This window comes from Moschus berezovskii, chromosome 18 (assembly GCF_049115385.1).
Source record: "Moschus berezovskii isolate FMDL1 chromosome 18, NW_MosBer_1.0, whole genome shotgun sequence".
Lineage (NCBI taxonomy): Eukaryota > Metazoa > Chordata > Mammalia > Artiodactyla > Moschidae > Moschus > Moschus berezovskii.
In genome coordinates, this window is record NC_142477.1 from 11699333 (window position 1) to 11716013 (window position 16681).

The 16681-nt window shown below is 44.1% G+C and overlaps 1 protein-coding gene across 2 annotated transcripts in view; it reads left to right on the plus strand.

Moving 5' to 3' along the window:
* ADCY2 (adenylate cyclase 2) overlaps positions 1-16681 on the plus strand; it is a 453943-nt gene that overhangs the window by 238933 nt on the left and 198329 nt on the right. The window lies entirely within an intron of this gene.

Sequence of the window (16681 nt, forward strand, 5' to 3'; positions counted from 1 at the left end):
CACATAATTGTGTCACTATCATTCATTAAATTGTATTTAGTCCATTTTATATAATTTTATTAAAATGTATTATGGTGGTGAGAGCAAAAATATATATCCCTTAAATACTTATACTAGACTTATATTTGTGTATGAACTGATGCATAGTGATTGTACTCCTTTTTGAAAACAGGGAGTTCTGTTTGTTCATCCAGTAAATATTAATTGAGCGCCTAGATTGTGGAAGACATAATTCTAGGCGTTGGCATGTGGCTGTCAATATTGCTTTCTTACTGATACTAGCAAATCTCATGGTTTGTTTTAAGAACATTTTGTTTTGCAACATGCATAGCAAAAGTGTTCAGTAATTACTGTTTACTTCTTTGGTCTCTATGTATATCAAACTCTGGATTGCATTAGGAGAAATAGACAGTTGTTAACATGGGACAGTTAACCAGTAAAACTTCATATACTGTGCATTTATCCATGTTCAGCAATGGTTCAAACCTAGGTTCCAGAAAATTCTATAGTTTCAACACACAACGCTTAGTGTTCACAATTGTTCCATCTGCAGAGTTCGAGTGCTTTAAGGTAGACCACTTCCTTTTTCAAACAGTGGCGACTGGATAAGTTTGGTCCTGCCAGTCATATTTAACTTTCTTTTCCATCACCTTCACCAAGGTTAGGAAGAACTGAAATTCCAAGTCAGCAGATTATGTAAGCTGATATTTATAGCTCCAGCTTTGACGGAACACTGAATCAGGCTGTTGACCTTTTCTACGCTGCCTCTTTCCATGAAGAGGCCTTGAGCAGCGAAGACCAGGTGTCATCCCTTGTCACGATGATCTGTGGGTCCATGTGGTCAGAAAGGCCATGCTCTGACCTTATGTGCCTCCAGAAGTAGACCAGTGAGGCACACCTCGTGTTAGACTTTATGGACCATCATGGGAGATACTGTTAGGGCATCTATGTACAAGTTCTAGGAAAAAGAGTAAAGGATCTTTTTTGAAGTAAGCAAGGAGAAAAGGGACACTTTGAAGGAAAAGAAGAACTTATACTAATACTTTGTTGTTGTTGCTGTTCAGCCGCTAAGTTCTGTCCGACTCTTTGCGACCCCGTGGACTGCAGCGCCCAGGCCTCCCTGTCCCTCACTATCTCCTGGAGTTTGCCCAAGTTCTTATCCACTGAGTCCATGATGCTATCCGACTGACCATCTCATCCTCTGCCACCCTCTTCTCCTTTTGCCCACAATCGTTCCCAGCATCAGGGTATTTTCCAATAAGTCGGCTGTTTTCATCAGGTATCCAGAGTATTGGAGGTTTAGCTTCAGCATCAGTCCTTCCAGTCATGTTTAATAAAATATAATTTGACACAATGTATGAATTTTGCTACCAAAGTTGGGAGTCAGCTCTCAGGGTCTGGGACCAGAATGCAATACTTCTGTTAAGATTTTGAAAAATATGTTTCTAGGATAGAATAAAGGTCCACAGTTGTTTTTTTTTTTTTTATCAGACCAGCATGTAATTAAATGGGAATAAAAAATTCCCATAGTTAATAAAATCAGTAAGGTGTGGACATCTAGATTCAAGGAAACATATAAAAATTAGCCAATGGCAAGCTAGGTGCCCTTCATACAGAAAAGTGGCCTCAGAGACCATGACACTGGTGTTGCCACAGACCAAATTAAGGTCTGAGGATTCCATGTGTCATTTCTTATCCATCCGTTGCCACAAAACATTTTTTAAAAAATTTTTCTTGAAGTAGGGTTGATTTACAGTGTTGTGTCAGGAGTATAACAAAGTGATTCAGATATCTATCTATCTATCTATATATATATATGGTCTTCCGTTGTGGCTCAGATGGTAAAGCATCTGCCTACAATGCGGGAGACCTGGGTTCGATCCCTGGGTCGGGAAGATCCTCTGGAGAAGGAAATGGCAACCCACTCCAGTACTGTTGCCTGGAAAATCCCATGGGCGGAGGAGCCTGGTAGGCTACAGTCTGTGGGGTCGCAAAGAGTCAGACACGACTGAGCAACTTCACTTCACTTCTTCATATATGTATATATCTTTGTCTATATTTATAGATAGATATCTGTATATGTTATATGTATAGTGTATATTTGCTTCATTCTTAGTCACTGAGGCAAACAACATTGTCCTTGAGAGTGCTTCATTCAGGGGTAACAGGTGTGCTGAGTAGCTGTAAGATGATTTGTTTCAGCCCCCATCTGGATAAAATCTATGGCATCCACTTTAAGGTTGTATCTCCAGATACCACAGAATGAGTTGACACTCCTGAAGGCTGAGGGCCGCCAGTTTGAATATTACTGGGCGCCTCTCACAGCTTCACCCCCTGCCACGCTTAGACCTTGGGGAAGAGGGCAGATGTCCTGTGAGCCCAGGAAGCTGGTCCTTCTGCAGCCCCGCTAGGGGTTATCAACACATAGTTGAGATTACTGGGAAGGGCCTAGGGATTCTACAGTCTTTTCAAAATCGCTCAACTCTGTACTTTTTTTTCTTCAAATTTTGTGCTTTTTTTTTCTAGATGCAAAAGAGGTAAATGTCTAGTGATTAAAACCATTTTTGAACAATGTGGCTATTTGTACTCTAAGATTTGAGGAGAAGAAGGAATGAAAATTGTTAGCAGAGGTTTTCTCAGTGTGTTCTTGCCCTAAAAATGCCCTCGTGGATAAACACTAGTTTTTTTTTTTTTCTTAGTAAGTGAGAAACTTAATGCACTCAATTAGTATTGAAGTCACCTTTGGGGCCTGAAAGTGGTGTGTTTTGACTTTTGTCTTAAGTTTCACATCATGCAGTAAAAGCCATTTCTTGGGCACCGTGTCAGTGCAATAGAGGCTCTTTATCACATCTGAGTCAACAGAGGTGTTTCTCCCTGGAGTATGTAATAGACACTCAGGAACTGATGAGAGCTGGAGTCAGGGCAAAGCAGAAACCGTCTCTCTTAACTGCTGGGGCAGGGGAAATAAATGTGGTCTCTGTTGGACTGAAAACTAGGTTTGCTTTTTTTATAGAGAGAAAATAAACAGTCTTCAATTTATATGTTGTCTCTGTTTTCAAGTAATGTAATTGTGAGAATCTTTATGTGGTCTGCCTTCTTCTGGAAACACCCTGTGGGTTGAATATGATACAATATGCCTTTCGGTGGAGAATACTAGTCAGGTGAGGTGGGGATCCCGTCTTGTTCCTGAATCTGTTCCCCACTGTAGGGGCTTAGTCAACCAGTAGGCTCCCTGCATCTCCTTGGGGGCAAAATTGGTCAGATTTCAATGGAACAAGTAAGTGGTCCCTTTGTGTTCATGGTTGGGTAGATAATAAGCGTATCCATCTTTATCCTGATACGATAGCCAGTAATGTTAGGGCATTACCAGATGTATTGCACAAATCATTTGAAATGCTAGGTAGAGCGTGCTGGAGCTGTTTCAGGTTTGGGATGCTGAAATGTGGTTCCTTTTCATGAGGGAATTGATGAAAGAAGGAATGGCATTTGTTCGAGTCCTCTTAACGTGCCAGGCTGTCTACTACTTCCTTCACATTTGCTGTGGTATCAGTTTTTTTGTTGTAGCAAATGACCACAAGTCCAGTGGCTTAAACAGAACAAATTCAGTATTGTATAGTTCTGGAGATCAGAGGTCCAAAATCAATCTCATGAGGTCTGTCAAGGTACTGGCAGCGCTGGACTCCTGGAGGCTCTGAGGGCAGAATCCAGTTGCCTTTTCAAGCTTTTGTAGCCTTCCTGCATCCCTGGGTCCTAGCCACTTCCTCCATCCTCAAATTCAGCAGCACAGATTCCAGTCTCTCTCTCCTCTCTCTCTATTTCTCTTCACCCCCTTCTCAGATCTCTGACTGTGCTCTTGCATCTTCTTCCCACACTTTCATTATCCCTCCTGCCTCCCCGCCATAAGGATAATCCAGGAAAATCTCCCCGTCTCAAGGTCCTTAATTTAAAAGCACCAATTCTTCTGTGCTCAGCTTTCTTTGTAGTCCAACTCTCACACCCATACATGACTACTGAAAAAACCATAGCTTTGACTAGACGGACCTTTGTTGGCAAAATATGTCTAATGGCATAATGCCCTAACATTAAACAAATCAGCTGCCACCCTGGTGAAACCGTTGACTACACTGAGGCTGGAGGGAGAGATAGGTGCCGGCTATGCCATCCCCTGAGTGCTCTCCATAATAAATTCCCTTCCTCCTTGAAGCAAACAGATCAAACAGAGAAAAGTTCTGCTGTGTCTGCTAGAACATGTGATGGAGAGTCCTTCCAAACACTTTTTTATCAGCCCCATGTCACTCCGTTGGGGAGTTTACTTTTCACCAGCAGAATGGATGGTGTGAGGCAATCACACAGCTGCCCACGCTGCAGGACTTGTCATTTACCCCAGTTGTCTGCATCTGAGTTGGCACATGGAGTCCAGGGTGGAGCATCTCACAGTATATGCTTTTTGATAAAATCGGGTGAGCTCAAGAGAATTCAAGCTAGTGAGCCTTTCTCACTGCAGTTCCCGAAGTGTGAAAGCAGCAAGTTTTAGTAGAAATGTTACCCGTGACCTTTGGGTAGGATCATGCGACCGGCAGAGACAGCAGAGAATGTTGTTCAGTCACTCAGTCGTGTCTGACCCTTTGCGACCCCATGGACTGCAGCACGCCAGGCTTCCCTGTCCTTCACCATCTCCTGGAGCTTGCTCAAACTCAAGTCTATTGAGTCAGTGATGCCGTCCAACCATCTCATCCTCTGTCATCCCCTTCTCCTGCCATCGATCTTTCCCAGCATCAGGGTCTTTTCCAATGAGCAGAGGATGAGAAACATAAAACATCACACGGTATGTGGAGTTTGGTTTGGATAGGCTGACCCCCGCTGTGTCCTCAAAGATCTTTAATGAAACTTTCCTCCCACCCCACCGCCATCCTCTTTTTATCCATTTTATTTAACGATTGCTTGTATAGTTTTTCCTTTGGCATCTGCTCCTTGAAGAAGTTGTACTTGTATAATTCTTGGTCACCGCTTCTTTCTGTTTTATTAAGTGATGAGTTACCTACCCTTCTGTAGGTTTCATTCCCTTGATGGGGAGGACGGAGTCCACGTGCCACCACTTTTTCTCAGCACTCCCTAGTGAAAGATCGAATGACGTAGAAGGTAGCACCTGTTTTACCTGGAAGTTGTAACAGTGAAGGGTTGAGATTTCATAAAAGAGTCCTCTTCACAGTGTTTACCGTTTGAATGCATCGGAATGGAGTTCAAGAACTGCTTGAACAGTTTGCACTGCATTGTGTCCTACTGATTGCTTCAGTTCTCACGAAGCTCAGATATTATGTCTCATTGAGAAATACCAGGGTAATATATTTCAGGATGTCGCGATGTATATTATGCCATAAGGCTTATGGGTACTTTTGATGAGAAATAAAAATGAATTCCAGAAAAAATGTATAAGTAACTCTCAAACCATCAAGCCCGAAATATTTTCTGATGGGTCCTTTAGTTAGAATGGATGGGATTAGAACATATTTTCAAAGACTGCAACGAGGACCATGCTGTGAATGTATACTCTGGCTCCTTTACGGAGAAATCAACAATTCTACATCGATGATCAAGGGCAAAGAGGAGGAAGACAGCTGGAATCACTGTCAAATCTTGATGCCTAATGAAGACTGCCGCTGCAGGAGGCTCGTAATAGGGGCTCAAAATAGCAGTAGTGTTCATTCTGTAAAAAGTTAGACATCCTGTTCTAAACGGAAAAAGTAAAATACAGTTACAGTAATTAATCAAGCTGATTTTTAATTAATTAAATGTATGCAAATGTCTTTTTGTATAATGACAGTAGAAAAGCTGGGCTTCTCTGGCAGCTCAGACGATAAAAAAATCTGCCTTCTATGTGGGATACCTGGGTTTAGTCCCTGGGTTGGGAAGATCCCCTGGAGGAGGGCATGGCAACCCACTCCAGTATCTGTGCCTGGAGAATCCTATGGAGCCTGGCAGGCTGCAGTCCATGGGGTCTCAACGAGTTGGACATGACTGAACGATTTAGCACAGTAGAAAACACGATATGGTAAAATGATACCTCCAGAAATTTCCTCCCTATAAGCCACTTGAGCAAAACCCACATCCAGTGTCCATGGTCAGGAAGCCATTGGCCTGTCTTGTTGGAGAAACGCCTGGGGAACATTTATATTACTCCAGATCATCACAGGTTAACCTTTGTTGATAATACTGTTGTTTGGTTGCTCAGTCGTGGCTAACTCTTGCGACCCCATGGACTGTAGCCCTCCAGGCTTCTCTGTCCCTGGGATTCTCCAGGCAAGAATATGGAGAGGGTTGCCATTTCCTTCTCCAGGGGGGATCTTCCTGACCCAGGGATCAAACCTGTGTCTCATATCTCCAGCATTGACTGGCGGATTCTTTACCACTGAGCCAGCAGGAAAGCCAGTTGATAATACTAGAGAAGCACACACACAAGGGAGAAGCACCTGGTGGTGATATTTTTGGCTTCTGCAAGTTGTCAGTTTCCCTTGGAGATCGTCTGTTTTTTGTACCCTGCGATGTAGTGTTTTGATGCCAACAAGACTGTATAGTAGGCAAAAAATAATCTAGTGGAAATATTCACGTAAGATCAACATCACTTGATATGAGTAAAATTAACCCAATAAAAAAGAGTTCCAGAATCAGTCCTCTGGTGGCAGTCTCCATTCTCTGGTGTGTGTCACACACCAGAGAAAACTCAAAGTCAAATATCAGGTCTCCTGTGATCGCAGTCATACCTTACTTCCTGCAGACGTAATCACAGGCAGTCCAGAATACCTGATAATGGGGAAGACGGCTTTTTGGACTCACTGGCATGGGGAGTGATTGATCATCTGTGTTTAATAGTTTATCAGCATGAGCACGGTCACCGAGAAAAGCACCTCGCGTGGCCCTGGGGCTGTGTTTGCCGAACCACGGCACCCACCAACGTTTCTAACAAATTGAAAAGTATGAGTTAGGAGCTTTAGAATTTTGTTCCTGTGTATATGTTTGCAAATGGTGTTACTCTCTGGAGTTTTCCCTTTTTAAGTTGTCTGAAAACTTCTATTTCACAGTTTTGTCTTTGATTATCTGTCATGTCCCAGGGGATTAGCCCAGGGAACAGAGTAGTATTTTAGTAGTAGGCTAAAGGCCCCCTGTGTCTTTGGGCTTTCATTCGAATGGCAGGAGACAGACCATAACTGTCTGAAGGCAGAATTCTCATGAGAAGATACAGAAAGATAATGCAACAGAGCTAAGTGGGATAAGCCGAGGGGCATGTTGGAAGGGCCAACCAGGGGCTTCTCTGGGGATGTGACAGCAGAGTTGTAACATGAGTCCTGGGAGGATGCGTCCCTGTGATTATACGATGAGCTATGCTCTCAGCAGGAGTGGGCCTGCAAAGGTCCAGTCTCAGGAACCAGATTGGCCTGTTTGGGGGACACAGAAGTCAGTGGGATTGTTGGGAAAGAGAGGAGAGTGGAGGGGGAGACAGGAGCTAGATGCTGGACCACATACTGGGCCTCGCAAGGTGAGTGAAGGACTTGGGGCTTTATTAGACGTGGAATGGAAAGTTACAAAAGCGTTTTGAGTAAGGCAGTGATGCGAACTGGCTAACATTATGTTTATCTTTTTTTTTTTAATTGAAGTATAGTTGATTTACAATGCTGTGTTGGTTTGTCCTGTACAGAGGAGTGATTCAGTCATATGGACACTCTTTTTCTTTTTCCCATTATGATTTATCAAAGGATATTGAACATCGCTCCCTGTGCTATTCAGTAGGACCATCCTCTTAATATATGTATATACTAGTTTGCATCTGCTAATCCCAAATTCCCAGTCCTTCCCTCCCGCACACCCCTCCCCTTGGACAACCATGCGTCTGTTCTCCACGTCTGTGAGTCTGTTTCTGTTTGGTAAAGAAGTTCATTAGCATCACTTTTTGGATTCCTGATATAAGTGACATCGTACGATATTTGTCTTTATCTGACTTCACTTAGTATGACAATCTCTGGGTCCATCCATGTTGCTGCAAATGGCTTTATTTCATTCTTTTTATGGCTGAGCAATATTCCGCTGTACATATATATACCACACCTTCGTCCATTCATCTATCAGTGGACGTTTAGATTGTTTCCATGTCTTAGCCATTGTGACTAGTGCTACTGTGTGCGTAGGGGTGCATGGATCTTTTTGAATTACAGTTTTCTGGCTAATATTCTTAAAGGATCTCTCTGGCGACTCATGGAGGATGGATTGAGGAGGAAGTGCAGGCACGATGACCTCCTGAAAGCTACAGTGATAGTCCCGCCCTGAGCTCGGAAGAGCCTGGGTCAGAGAGGGCGTATTCAGGACTTATTATGAAATGAAACCAGCATGGATCACTGTTGGATGAGATGTTGGGTGAGAAGAAAATAAAATAATCAAGAAGAATTCCTCAGTGAAAATTCCAGCCATTGGATCATGGTTGCTGTGCCACTTCTTAGATTTCAGGGTCTTTGGGAATGATGTTGGTTGGGGGTTGGGAGTGGAGTAGAAATCAAGAGACGAGTTTCAAACTGTTAAGTTTGAGATTCCTAGTCTAGTCCGAGAGGAGACGCCATGATGGCAGTTGTAAATAAAACCCAGAGCCAAAAATGTAAATGTGGAAGTCATCAGTGTATGAAGTGAAGTGAAGTGAAGTCACTCAGTCGGGTCCGACTCTATGACCCCATGGACTGTATGTAGCCCACCAGGCTCCTCTGTCCATGGGATTCTCCAGGCAAGAACACTGGAGTGGGTTGCCATTTCTTTCTCCAGGGGATCTTCCCGAACCAGGGATCGAACCCAGGCCTCCTGCATAGCAAGCAGACGCTTTAACCTCTGAGCCACTGTTAAAGGACAAAATGAGAGTCCCTAGGGAGAGATTAGGGTTAGAAAAGACAAAAATGAGCCAAGATCAATCCCCAAAGCACCCTAATATTTGAGAAGAAATAAGAGGAAAACAGGGAGCCATTCACTGAAAAAGATTACCCATTATATATATAAGAGGAAAGCCAGAGAGTGTGGTTCAGTAGAAGCCAAAGGAGGGAGTTTGGGTGCCTGCATTCAACTTGGTCCAATGGTGAGTCGCAGAGGGCAGGGTGTGGGGAAGTGACCACTAGTCCTGGCAGTCTGCCTGTCACCTGGGCAGAGGGGTTAAATTGAACGGGAGGTGAGGAAAGGCAGCTGTGAGTGTTGATGGCTCCTTTGACACGTGTAGCAGGAAAGAGGAGTCAGAAGTGCTCCTGTTTTACCATTTAGCTTTTCTACTGCAATGCAGGAGACCCCAGTTCAATTCTTGGTTCGGGAAGATCTGCTGAAGAAGGGATAGGCTACCCACTCCAGTATTCTTGGGCTTCCCTTGTGGCTCAGCTGGTAAAGAATCCGAATGCAGGAGACCTGGGTTTGATCCCTGGGTTGGGAAGATCCCCTGGAGGAGGGAAAGGCTACCCACTCCGGTGCTCCAGCCTGGAGAATTCCATGGACAGTATAGTTCATGGTGTTGCAGAGTCAGACGTGACTTTCACTTTCTTTCTTTCACTGCCATGATGTAAGTAGGCATTTGCATATATTTAATTAATTACAAATCCTTGATTAATTATTGTAACTGGCCAAGACTTTTTAAAATCGACTAATGAACTTCGGGCTGCGCTGGGTCTTCGTTGCTGTGTGCAGGCTTTCTCTAGTCGCAGTGAGTCAGGGCGACTCTTCGTGGCAGTATGTGGGCTTTTCACTGTGGTGGCTTCTCTGGTTGCAGGGCATGGGCTCTAGGGCACGCGGGCTCCAGTAGTTGGGGTTGCTCGTTACTCTCCAGCATGTGGAATTTTCCTGGACCAGGGATCGAACTCGTGTCCCCTGCATTGACAGATGGATTCTTAATCGCTGGACCACTCGGGAAGCCCCCAGTCAAGACTTTCTTTGCCCAAGATGGAAAGCGGTGGTGTGTTACGTGTCTTACTGTGACATCTCTGGCAGTGCATCTATTAATAGGTTGTGTTGTATTACATCGTTTCCCCAGCGTGTCTTTCTTTTATTCTGGATCCTCGATTCTCAGGAAGGAATGGGCAGAGGAATTGATTGATTTTCCTAAAAAGAAGCTCAGTGGCTGGAGTACATTACTAATCACTGTGGTACTGCCCTGTGTATGCTGGTTCTTGTTCTGGTGATGGATACTAGAAAGTTTTGAACCCAAATAGAAACAACAAGGACTTCCCAAGTGGCACTAGTGGTAAAGACGCACCTGCCAATGAAGGAGATGTAAAAGATGTGGATTCGATCCCCTGGGAAGAGTTGGGAAGATCCCCTAGAGGCAGCCATGGCCACCCACTCCAGTATTTTTGCCTGGAGAGTCCCATGGACAGAGGAGCCTGGTGGGCTACAATACATAAGGTCACACAGAGTCAAACACCTCTGAAGCAACTCTGCATGCACACAGCACGTGCTAGATGACTTCATTTTCTAGAGAAGTGGTATAGAATAAAAGCAGGAATATTTTACCATCGACTGTCAAATGCGCTCAGACCAATCAGATTAAATCTAAGGCCCCAGACCATGCAGGCATCTCAGCCCTGAAGGAAATGACCATTCTTTGGACAACTTTTAGCTAAACGTGTGACATCTTTGTCACTCCAGGACAAGATCCAATGGTTGGAGGAAGAAAGGTGCATTAAAGCAAAATGCAAAGTCCAGTCACGTGATGCAGGGTGCCCCCCGTGAAGGTGTTCTTGCCTGGGCTCCTCCCAGTGACCCTTCCCATCCGTGGGTCAGGAGAATTCAGAACTTGGCCACCATCGCGGCAGCTGCCTTTACCGCCAGATGAAATACGTGGGTGAATTTCCCAAAGGCGTCACCCTTCTAGCAGGCCTGCCTGGGGCCCACTGCTGAAACCTGACTGTGACTTCTTTGGTGGCAAGGGCTGTTTATTATTTCATTATTTTCCCTTATGTTCATAGAATCTGGCACAGTTCCCTGAATGGAGTAGGCCAGTTCTCAGATCAATCAGTCATGGCCGACTCTTTTTCAACCCTATGGACCATAGCCCACCAGGCTCCTCTGTCCATGGGATTCTCCAGGCAAGAATACTGGAGTGGGTTGCCATGCCTTTCTCCAGGAGATTGTTCCAGCCCAGGGACCAAACCTGCATCTTCGGCGTCTCCTGCAATGGCAGGCGGATTCTTTACCACTGAGTCACCTGCCAAGGGCTCATACTATTACACACAGCTGACAAGACACATTGGTGTATCCTGTGCTATCTCTCTCTCCCTCCCCACTTGCTGTCATCTCTAAGTTCAACCTTTATCATGCAAGTATTAATTATGTAGCTACATGGAAGTAGTTGGTTTAACTTGGTTATTACCAGTGGTCCCCGAACAGGATCCTCAACAATTTATAGCAACCCCTGAACTCCTGAGTGATCACACACCATCTTGATTCACCATTCACACATCTTTCCTTCTGTCTGTTCTGAACTCTCTGCAGGTTAAGCGTTCTTATGAGTCAGCTCTGAACAAACCCCAGTGCTGTCAGATATGTCTTTCCGTTATGAGGCTCGCTTACATTACATTCAGGGAAGTAATATTTGGCCGCATTAAATCTTCAGAAAGAATAAACAGCAAAACTCTGCCATTTCCTGTCCTTCCAGACCCATATGCCTCTCCCCAAAAGTTTCTAGTACAATTTTGGCTGAGATGTCTCTATGAATGTGTGTTGTTTTAATCTCATTGTCATAGAAGGGATCAACATCTTTCCAGTAGGGAGCGTACACACAGATTGTGTGTGTGTGTTTGTGTGTGTGTTATGAATGATGCAGTATTATGTCAGAGATAAAATACAAGTGTGAAATCACCCAGCCGTTAAGTTGATCCCTATCTGCTGAAGAACATGCATTTAAACCAGCCTGTATTGAAATGCTTGGCTCATGCATACAATTGTGATAACAATTTGCAGGATAATGAATCTTTAAAACAGCGTTAGATTTTGACATTGATGAATACAGCACTTAACATAATTACTATTTCAGATCTCTCCTGGTGAATTTTATTATCAAGTTGAGAAAAAAGTGTTTAGGGGGAATATTTAGTAGGAGTGGGTGTTCTGAAGGGTGGGTCAGCACAAATGGCAACAACAGATTCTACTCTTTAAAAAGGGGCAGAGAGGAGCTCAAAACTTGGGCTCTGAAGAAGTAACACTTTCAGATGAGTGAGCTTTTTGGAAAGTTTTGAGCAGCATTTTGAACGCTTCCTGAAAAACTGAGGGGGACCTTTCATTAAAGAGCAATGGACTTCAGCTGATATACGTGAACATCAGATGGGACAACTTCTATACCAGAGAGAATTGAGAGATCTCTCAGTGGTGATGGTGAATAATGAAAACAAATTTTAAGCTTGCTTTTAAATGAAGTTTGCTTTTTATATGTGTTCATGAAAAATGTTCCTATCATTTCCCATGTAAATTGGCATATAGATTATTACATGTAAATCATGTAAATTAGCATCTTCTGCCTTTGATGACATCATGCTTTTACTTTATTTCACTGAGAAATGAAAAATAAGAGACTAGGTTCCAGGGGATAAATGAAGCATACTGTCAAGCCAGAAAAGAGAAATACCATTCTAAGATTTTTTATGAGTATTTTCTGTAGAGAATGATGAGTTTAATCATTTCATGTCTTGCTATCTTTCTTTATTGGTGAAAGAGAGAGTGCTGGGCTGACTGGTCTTCTATATCTGAAGAAGAAATGGCTGATACAACCCTCCAACTGAGAAAAGATTTGGAAAAGTTCCTTTTCCGATGCTTCAGAGAAAGTTCTGTCCTTTCTCACTGTTCAGCTTTTCTTCATCGGATACCCCGTGAATAGAGAGATGAGAAATGTTTTAATTAATTAATTTAATTGGAGGCTAATTACTTTACAGTATTGTGGTGGTTTTTGCCATACATTCCGTCTAGTCAAGGCTGTGGTTTTTCCCGTGGTCATGTATGGATGTGAGAGTTGGACTGTGAAGAAAGCTGATCGCCGAAGAATTGATGCTTTTGAACTGTGGTGCTGGAGAAGACTCTTGAGAGTCCCTTGGACTGCAAGGAGATCCAACCAGTCCATTCTAAAGGAGATCAATCCTGAGTGTTCATTGGAAGGACTGATGCTGAAGCTGAAAATCCAATACCTCATGCGATGAGTTGACTCACTGGAAAAGACTGATGCTGGGAAGGATTGGGGGTGGGAGGCGAAGGGGACGACAGAGAATGAGATGGCTGGATGGCATCACCGACTCGATGGACATGAGTTTGAGTGAACTCTGGGAGTTGGTGATGGACAGGGAGGCCTGGCATGCTGTGTCATGGGGTCGCGGAGAGTCGGACACGACTGAGCGACTGAACTGCACTGAACTGAACTGGCATGAATCAGCCATGGGTCCCCCATCCTGAACCCCCGTCCCACTTCCCTCCCCATCCCATCCCTCAGGGTCGTCCCAGTGCACTGGCCCTGAGCACCCTGGAGAGGTGAGAAATTTGAAAATCAAATGCTGTCAGATATGTCCTCAGTGCCACTTACTTCCCTCCAAGGAGGAGAAAACAAAAGCCGTCTCTGTTGGTGCCTGTCAGCTGGTCCCCCTCGGGGTCTCTGACCTGCCGTTCTTCTCTGTCCCACCCGCCGAGCACGCGTGCCTGCCCATCCCGGCGCAGAGGCCTCTTCTCTCCAGGTCTGTCGCTCGGCTTTCAGCTCATCACGCCTGTTCAGTCGTTGTCCCTGATCGACGGCTCTCAGCGCTCCTTCTGCCTCCCCCTTTCCCTGGGCCATGGACTCCTTTTCATTCCAACCACAGACTCAGATGGAGCCGGACCCCACCTCCCCCAGACCACACTGCCTGTCACCTTCTCTGTTCTGTCAGCGCCTCCCCCATCTCAGCCTCGGCGCACATTTAAATCCCCCTTCCCTGTGCTTTCTCCTTTGCTTCACCCATAAAGCCAGCCGTGTTTCTGCTGTGCTGTTAATATTTGCCGTTCCCACCGCCACCTCCTGAGTTTGTGTAGCTGCTGCGGCCTGCCCTCATCAGATTCATGCCATGTTAATCCTCGAAAGGCACGGTTAGCATCAGGGCAAAGCTGAGCCCGTAAACACGATGACCTGGTTAATAGTGCAGTACCCTTCAGCAGCTGTTCTTAGCGCTGTTTGTGACAGGCGGTGTTGCCTAACTGTGAGTGTGGCTGTGGTTCCTCGTTGTTGGTTTCGAATCCTTTGACACCCCTTATACCCGTCTGACTCGGGGAAAGTTGTGTAACCTTCTGGTCTTTGGTTTCCTCATCTGTACAATGGGTGGGTGTGTTAGTCCCGTCAGGTTGCTCAAACAAGACACCATGAGTGGAGGGGCTTGTAAACAGCAGAAGAAATTTGTTGCTTGTAGTCCTGGAAGTGGAAGTCCAGGTTTTGGGAACCAGCATGATCAAATTCTGGTGCAGACCCAACTCGGGTTGCAGACAGCTGACCTCCCTGTTTCTTCATGTGGATGAAAGGAGTTCTGTGGAGTCTCTTCTGTAAGGATGCTCATCCCAGCTGTGAGAACTCTGCCTTCATGACCTAATCACCCCCCAGTGCAGGCCACTTCCTCATGTGGAGGCAAGGATTTCAGTATATGAATACCAGGGGGACAGATTTCAGTATATGAATACCAGGGGGACGGATTTCAGTATATGAATACCAGGGGGATGGATTTCAATATATGAATACTGCTGCTGCTGCTGCTGCTAAGTCGCCTCAGTCGTGTCCAACTCTGTGCGACCCCATAGATGGCAGCCCACCAGGCTCCCCCATCCCTGGAATTCTCCAGGCAAGAACACTGGAGTGGATTGCCGTTTCCTTCTCTAGTGCACGAAAGTGAAAAGTGAAACTGAAGTCGCTCAGTCGTGTCCGACTCCTAATGACCCCATGGACTGCAGCCTACCAGGCTCCTCTGTCCAAGGGATTTTCCAGGCAAGAGTACTGGAGTGGGTTCCCATTGCCTTCTCCAATATGAATACTAGGGGGACAGATTTCAATATATGAATACCAGGGGGACACAAACAATCAGACACAGCAATGGAATAATGACTTTACCTACCTCTGTAGAATTTTGGTCATATTATATGTTTTTATTATCACTGAGCAAGGGCATGTTCTCAATAAATGTGTGTGTGTGCGCGTGTGTGTATGTACATACACTCCCTATCCCCCATTTATACAAATACATATATATATTTACTATCATATTGGTACAAAAGTAGTTGTGGTTTGGGACTGTGAATTTTAAATCATTACAACTAGGCTCAAACACATCTCTATTAATCAAAATAGGAACCATTACAGTCTACATGTTTTTGCCAACAAGAAATAAATTTGCTTATTCTTGTAATGTAAAAATCCATGCTTAGCGATTTGAGGAACTCTTGGAAAGCATTTTCTGCATCCTGCTGATTGTGGAAGTGTTTTCCCTGCAAAAAGTTGTCAAGATGCTTGAAGAAGGGGTGGTTGGTTGGCGAGAGGTCAGGTGAATACAGAGGATGAGGCAAAACTCCGCAGCCCAGTTCGTCCAATGTTTGTGGCATTGGTTGTGTGCCGTGTGGTCAGGAGTTATTGTGGAGAAGAATTGAGCCCTTTCTGTTGACCAATGCTGGCTGCAGGCATTGCAGTTTTCCTTGCATCTCATTGATCTGCTGAGCATACTTCTCCAATGTAATTGTTTTGCCAGGATTCAGGAAGCTATAGTGGATCAGATGGACAGCAGACCGTCAAACAGGGACCATGAACTTTTTTTGGTACAAGTTTGACTTGGTAAAGTACTTTGAAGCTTCTTCTCAGTCCAGCCACTGAGCTGGTTATTGCCGATTGTCCAATAAAATCCGTTTTTCATCACACAGTCCGATCGAGAAACAGTTTGTTGCTGTTCCATTCAATAAGAGAAGATGACACTTCAAAATATCAATGTTTTTATTTTCAGTCAGCTCATGAGGCACCCACTCGTTGAGCTTTTTCACCTTTCCAATATGCTTCAAATACCATCTTTATACTGAAAAAAATAAGGAAATGATAAAATACTTGAGCTATGGGCCTAATTCTTTGTTTATTCAGTGACAGGCATCTAGATATTCATGTTGGACTCGTTTCTGTGCTGCTAACCTATCGGTATTAAGGAGAGGAAGAGAAATTCTAAAAGCTTCTGGAAAGAAAAAAAAAAAAAGACTAGGATAATTGCTGTGGGACAAGTCAGATTTGCATGTCTTATAATCAATACCAGATGTTAAAGAACAGTAGAGCAGAATCTTAAAAATACCTCTGCAAAGTATTTTGCAGTTCAATTTGTACACCAAGTCTAACTGCCATTCATAAATGTACACTGATTTTCAGGCACACATAACTCAGAAAATGCAACCCCCATACAGGTATAATGACATGGAAATTTGAATATTTCCACAGTGAAACAAAAATAAATTCAAACAAAAGAGAGGATAAGAGAAACTTCATGAGCCAAGAAACTGGTGAAACTTGAGAACTCTAAGTAATAAGACTAAATAATTACAGTTGCCTAGTATAAAAATAGCACTATTAATTAAAACAGCAAGAAGAACAAAATTCTAACATTTTAAAATTCAGATGATTTCAGCTGAGGAGTTATGGGGTTGAGGTTGTCTT